The 5,498-nt window shown below is 47.7% G+C and overlaps 1 protein-coding gene across 3 annotated transcripts in view; it reads left to right on the top strand.

Moving 5' to 3' along the window:
- Nucleotides 1–4,085: 4,085 nt before the first annotated feature.
- Sin3A (SIN3 transcription regulator family member A) overlaps nt 4,086–5,498 on the top strand; it is an 18,310-nt gene continuing 16,897 nt past the window's right edge. For all 3 annotated transcript variants that reach the window (XM_018516731.1, XM_018516733.1, XM_018516732.1), the window contains exon 1: nt 4,086–5,345. The gene's annotated coding sequence lies outside the window, so the exon portion shown is untranslated. The remainder of the gene's footprint in view (nt 5,346–5,498) is intronic.

Raw genomic sequence — 5,498 nt, forward strand, 5'->3', positions numbered from 1 at the left:
GGTTGAAATTCTTATTCTCTGTTCTCTGTTCCCTGTTTTATTGTGTGGAGCCCCTTATGCTGGATTCGCACTGCATCCGATGTGCGTCGTATGACGCTCTGCAATCAATCAGAAAACAGGATTCCGATGGATTTTGCTTCGTATCATCGGAATCCTGTTTCCTGATTAGTTGCAGAGCGTTGTACGACGCAAATCGGATACAGTGTGAATCCAGCATTATGGTCAGGGGCCCTATTCTTGAAAAGTATCGCATACGAAAAATTAGAGAAATGCTATAGTATATGTAAAGCATACTATAGTATTTCCTTAGTTTTTCGTATACGATACTTTTCAAGGCTATGTTCCAAAACGTCTTCTCCGAGGAAGATTTTACTCTATATGCTATAGTATACATCACGTGTACTAAATATTTCGAGTAAAATTTTGGGAAAACTCCGATTGCACACATCGCATATTGCACACATGTATCGCTTATTGGCTAATTTAAAAATAAAGTAATCTCATTGACAAAACAGTGAAAAATTACTAGGCACCAGTTGATATGAGTGGTGTTTACAATCAGAACTGTAGGCAAACGGGATCCTCCCAAAATTTTCCTTGGAAAGGAAGTTTTAGAACGTAGCCCAAGAATAGAGGCCCAGAGCATGATGTCAAAGAATAGCGTCTCTATTCTTAAGCCAGCGGCACACGATGCTTTTTTTCCTGCTTGCGTGTTACTGTGCTGGCAATCTGACTGACTGCTATGCTGGAAATTGTATGGCTTGCAGGCCCCGCTGTTGGCTGATCCGCTGGATTTTCGTGATAGAACCGGTGCTATTTTTCTTGCTTGATTTCATGCTGGCTTATTGTAGAACCAATCACGACGCCGCTTCATTTGAAGATGGCCGCTGGGAAGCGTGTAAACACATGCGATTAATTCTCAATCGACGATTTTTCATAAAACGAAAGAATCTGGCAGAAAAAGCGTTGCTCTTCCCCGCGAACCAAAATATTTATCGGTAAAGTTCATGACTCCTTAGGGCTCAGATTAGGAATTTTTATGTACTTGTAATAAATTCCAGTTGCTCAGCCAGTACTAAAACTCGCATCGTCTGAAGCCAAACTAGCAACACAGCCAATAGCACAACCAGCACTGTTGCCAACACGACAGCAAGCACGCAAATCCAGCTAGCAATCCAGCAGGAAAAAAAGCATCGTGTGCCGCTGGCTTTAGATTATGTGTTTGGTGTGGGGTGATCCCGATTGACCACGGCTCGATTGGACACCACCAATCACAGCGACCGGTGCTTCGGCTCTTTGTAGTCTCAAGCGCTGTGAGTGGCTCGTGTCCAATTGAGCCGTGTCCAACTGGGTGCCACCCAATCGCACCGAGCGGCGAACCACTCGGCGCCCCATAAAAGTACTTCGTGATTGGTTGAATTTTGTTCCGCTACCGCATGAAACGCTCAATGGCCGGTATTCATAGTCAATTCTTATTTCAAGACCGTCTTAAATAATGTCTTAAGACGCTAATGCAGCCCTCTGATTGGTTCGTGACTTCTTAAGACCGTACTTAAGACGGTCTTAAATATAAAATCTGACTATGAATCCCGGCCAATGTGACATATGCTGGATTCACCCTGCATCCGATGTGCGTCGTACGATGCTCTGCAGCCAATCAGAAAACAGGATTCCGATGGATTTTACTTCATATCATTCGAATCCTGTTTTCTGATTGCCTGCAGAGCATCGTACGACGCACATCGGATGCAGGGTGAATCCAGCAATAGGCCTCATGGGACTCTAACATTAGGCTGCTTTCACACGCAAGGAGATTTAAAATCAACTTTACGACGCGAAACAGGTCGGTATCAATAGTCGATTCTTAAGGCCATTCTACATTGGTCGTATCATAGCGTCGGAAGCGTCATAAGCATCATACGACTTAAAAATTGAAGCATCGGATTGGCTGAAGCAACAAGCTTGTGACTTGCGACGTCTACGACCAATGTAGAATGGCCTTTAGGCTCTGCGCATAATAGAAGGAATTAGAAATAAAGAATAAACGATTTCAACCTATCAGAACCCGTGTATTCCAATGTATCCAATTTTTGATAGGTTAAAATCGTTTTATCTTTATTCCTAATTTCTTATTCCTCCTATTGTGTGCAGGGCCTTACATTTAAGACTGCTTAAGAATAATTAACATGTCATAAATCAATCCGAGGACTGTATTAACATCTTAAGACTTATTATTTAAAACGATTTTAAAATATGAACGGACTATGAATACCGCCTCATGTTTTGCGTTTCACAGTTGGTAGCCCTTGAACCTTATGAACAGTCCGTAGACAGAGAGGGTAGAGATTTAGGAAGAGACTCCAACTGCACATACCATGTTATCGTTTCACCATGCTCCAGTCAGAGGACAAAATAGAGGAAGAAAAAGGTGCAAGGCAGAGAGAGAGAGAGAGAGAGAGAGAGAGAGAGAGACGGAAAATAAAGTCTTTCGTATCGCTATAAAGTTCTCCAATTTTCGCGTTACAACATGCTACTATTTGAAGAAATCAATCACGTCGGATAATGATTTCGATCGCGATAATTCGTTTTTCTCTTTGTTTTTCACGATTCGCGGGAATAAGCTGTCGCGAGTGTCATACCGTGAACGTGATTTGAGGCTCGCGCGTGAGGCTCCAAGACGGCCGAGTGCGGCCGAGCAAAGATCATCGGCCGGCCATTGGCCAATCGACGCGCGACTCTCTCCGGGCCAGGCCTGCGGTCGGCGACCAGTCAAGCTCATTGAGAGATAAAACGATTGCGACGTGCGACGCACAGTGCATCTCGTATAAGTGCAGTCGTAATTCTCGAACGGCGCGTTGCGGCATGTGCAACAAAACAACGGCACTTGTAGAAAATTGCAGAGTCACTGACGATCTCTCTACTGCTTTCAACGAACAGCGCGATCTTGTCTGCTATTTTGCGCAGTTCCCATGACCCAGATTACAAGATGGGGGGGATTCGTTCGTCTCTTGGAACAGCTTACAGCTGGGTGAGCCGTTGGCTACAATGGCTACGAGCTACGAGATTGCGCCGCGCGCACGTCTCCCTGCGTCTTACTGCGCATTGCTGCGCCCTCCCCACCTCTCTCTACCTACCTATCTACCAACCTACCCACCTACGTACCTACGCCTCAACAAAACTGCCGCCAGCGGCGCCGCAACTCAGGGCCGTATCGCCGTGTACGTAACACCGAGGTGTCTCCAATACCCCTATCGTATATCGGGATGTCGCGCAACGAGGGAAATGTCGAAATTCGGTTCAGATCTGCACTATTGAAAGCGCATGTGTACTTAACATTTGCATTTTCATTTTAGTCACAAGACGCGACAAATTCAAGAGAAAACGATAAAGGTTGAAAAACTCGTGCGAATTTTCGTTTGCCTAACAAAAAATGACGATAATCGCGCGAAGGATCATTCGGGAAAGAGACGCGCTTTTGCGTTTACATTTGGATCACGCGAATAACTATGCGGTGCTAACAAATATCGCTCAATTATAATACATACAATACATGTATATATGTAAGAATAATACCGTCATTGAATCTGCACGCAATCGGTCCCTACTATCTCCGTTCCTTAATGACCTCAATTCCTCCGTTTTGAGACTCATCGCATGCGTGCGAGAGAGAAAGTGAGAGAGAGAGAGAGAGAGAGAGAGAGAGAGAGAGAGAGAGAGAGAGAGAGAGAGAGAGAGAGAGAGAGAGAGAGAGAGAGAGAGAGAGAGAGAGAGCAGCGCACGCGACCACGAAAATCAGAGAAGCGACGATCACCCAAGCTCGATAGCTATCGATAACGCGTGGAAGAATTTCGACAAATTCGCTCTTGGTACTCTGACATCGGAACGTTGCTCGTTGCGCCAAGGATGGCACGGACGGTGGATCGCATGGCGATATTGGCGATGGCGGTGCGATGTCGTGGGAGGCGGCCTGACCATCGGTAGCAGCACCCGAGTGCCCGACAAGCCCGAGTGGTTGGTAACAGAGACGCCGCTGGTCGCGCCAGTACGCTCCTGCGCAGTACATTCCCCCCCTCCCCCCGCCCTACTATCATCTCCCGTCCCGCTGCGCGACCAGTCGGAGTCGGTTCCTTGTTTGCCATCACAAAATCCAATAGTTTGCCTTGTACCGCTGAAGGAGAGAGGGTGCACGGTTCGACGGTTTCACATACGCGTCTTGCGAAAAAGTGCGGTGAATCCTACGAGTCCAATGTAACGCACGTCTCTCGCTTACGCAAAAGATGTACATTATCCCGCGTTTATTTACCCATACTACAAGATTTCGCCGTTGCTAGAGTGACTTGGCGCGCGCGCATATTCGTGTAAGTGAGAACACTGTAAATTCCTACGAGCAACCGGACCGACCGGCCTGTTAAGGCTTCGTCGATTTTTTGGTCGTGAAAAAACAACGAACCAAGAGAGCTGAAGAGAAACAGTGAGTGAGTGAGAAAGAGAGAGAGAGAGAGGACAGAGAAGAAGATAGGTGTGGAACACACAGAAATTGCGTGAGAGGGAGGAGGAGTCTAGTACATAAGGAGAAACAGAGTGAGAAAATAAGAAAGAGAGAGAGAGAGAGCGCGGGCGCGCGCGCGCGCGCATGGTGCTGTGTGCGTGGATGCGTACATGTGTGTGAACGGAGCGAACGCGCGAACGCGAACGGAAGAGGAACAGAGAAAGGTGGAGACGGAGAGAGAGGGAGGGAAAGGAAGAGAGAGAAAAAGGAGAACTCTGTAAGTATAAGGGTCGATTATACGACGCCGTCGAGAGGCTCGATCGCGAGGGAAGTAGCTGGTGATACATCGAGGGTGTACGGTGCCTGCTTTGGTGGCGGTGGTGGTGGCGGCAGCGGCAACGGCAGCGGCGGCGGCGGCGGCTGCGGCGTCGGTGGCGCTTCGCGGAGGAAGTGACCGCACGCGGCGCGGACGTACGTTACTTGTCGCGGAGTCCGCTCCGAGAATGCGTTATGTATTTACGTAGAATATTGCGTAACGTACAAGGGGCCGGCTAGAGTGTGTTTAGAAACGTGCGTCGTCTTAGAATTTCACAACATAGATCGACAAGAACTACCGGCGCAAAAGCAAGTTTCGCGCGTGCATACGCAGCAGGAATCCAACCCGGCCACCGACGCGATCGAAAGTTTCGGGGAGCCAGAGCAGAGTCAGCGACAGTGCACTATTCCCGACGACAACCGAGAGACGTATCTCGATCTCGACGTTCACCGTCACCGTTCGTATTCTTCGTCGTATTTGTACGGCAAAACCTACATAGGAGATAGGAACACGGAACGTGTTTTTTTCAGATGGAAATTGGTACGTATGGACAAAAAGATATTCACTGCAATGTTCGGAACGTTTATCTACTTGTTTATCATTTTCCTCGTGTATTTGACGCGACTTTTTCTACATATACGCGGCACCGCGTCGACAATTCTGCAACGGAGCTCGATCGGGTCTCCCTCTCCC

The sequence above is a fragment of the Trachymyrmex cornetzi genome, unplaced genomic scaffold, assembly GCF_001594075.2.
Source record: "Trachymyrmex cornetzi isolate Tcor2-1 unplaced genomic scaffold, Tcor1.1 scaffold646, whole genome shotgun sequence".
Lineage (NCBI taxonomy): Eukaryota > Metazoa > Arthropoda > Insecta > Hymenoptera > Formicidae > Trachymyrmex > Trachymyrmex cornetzi.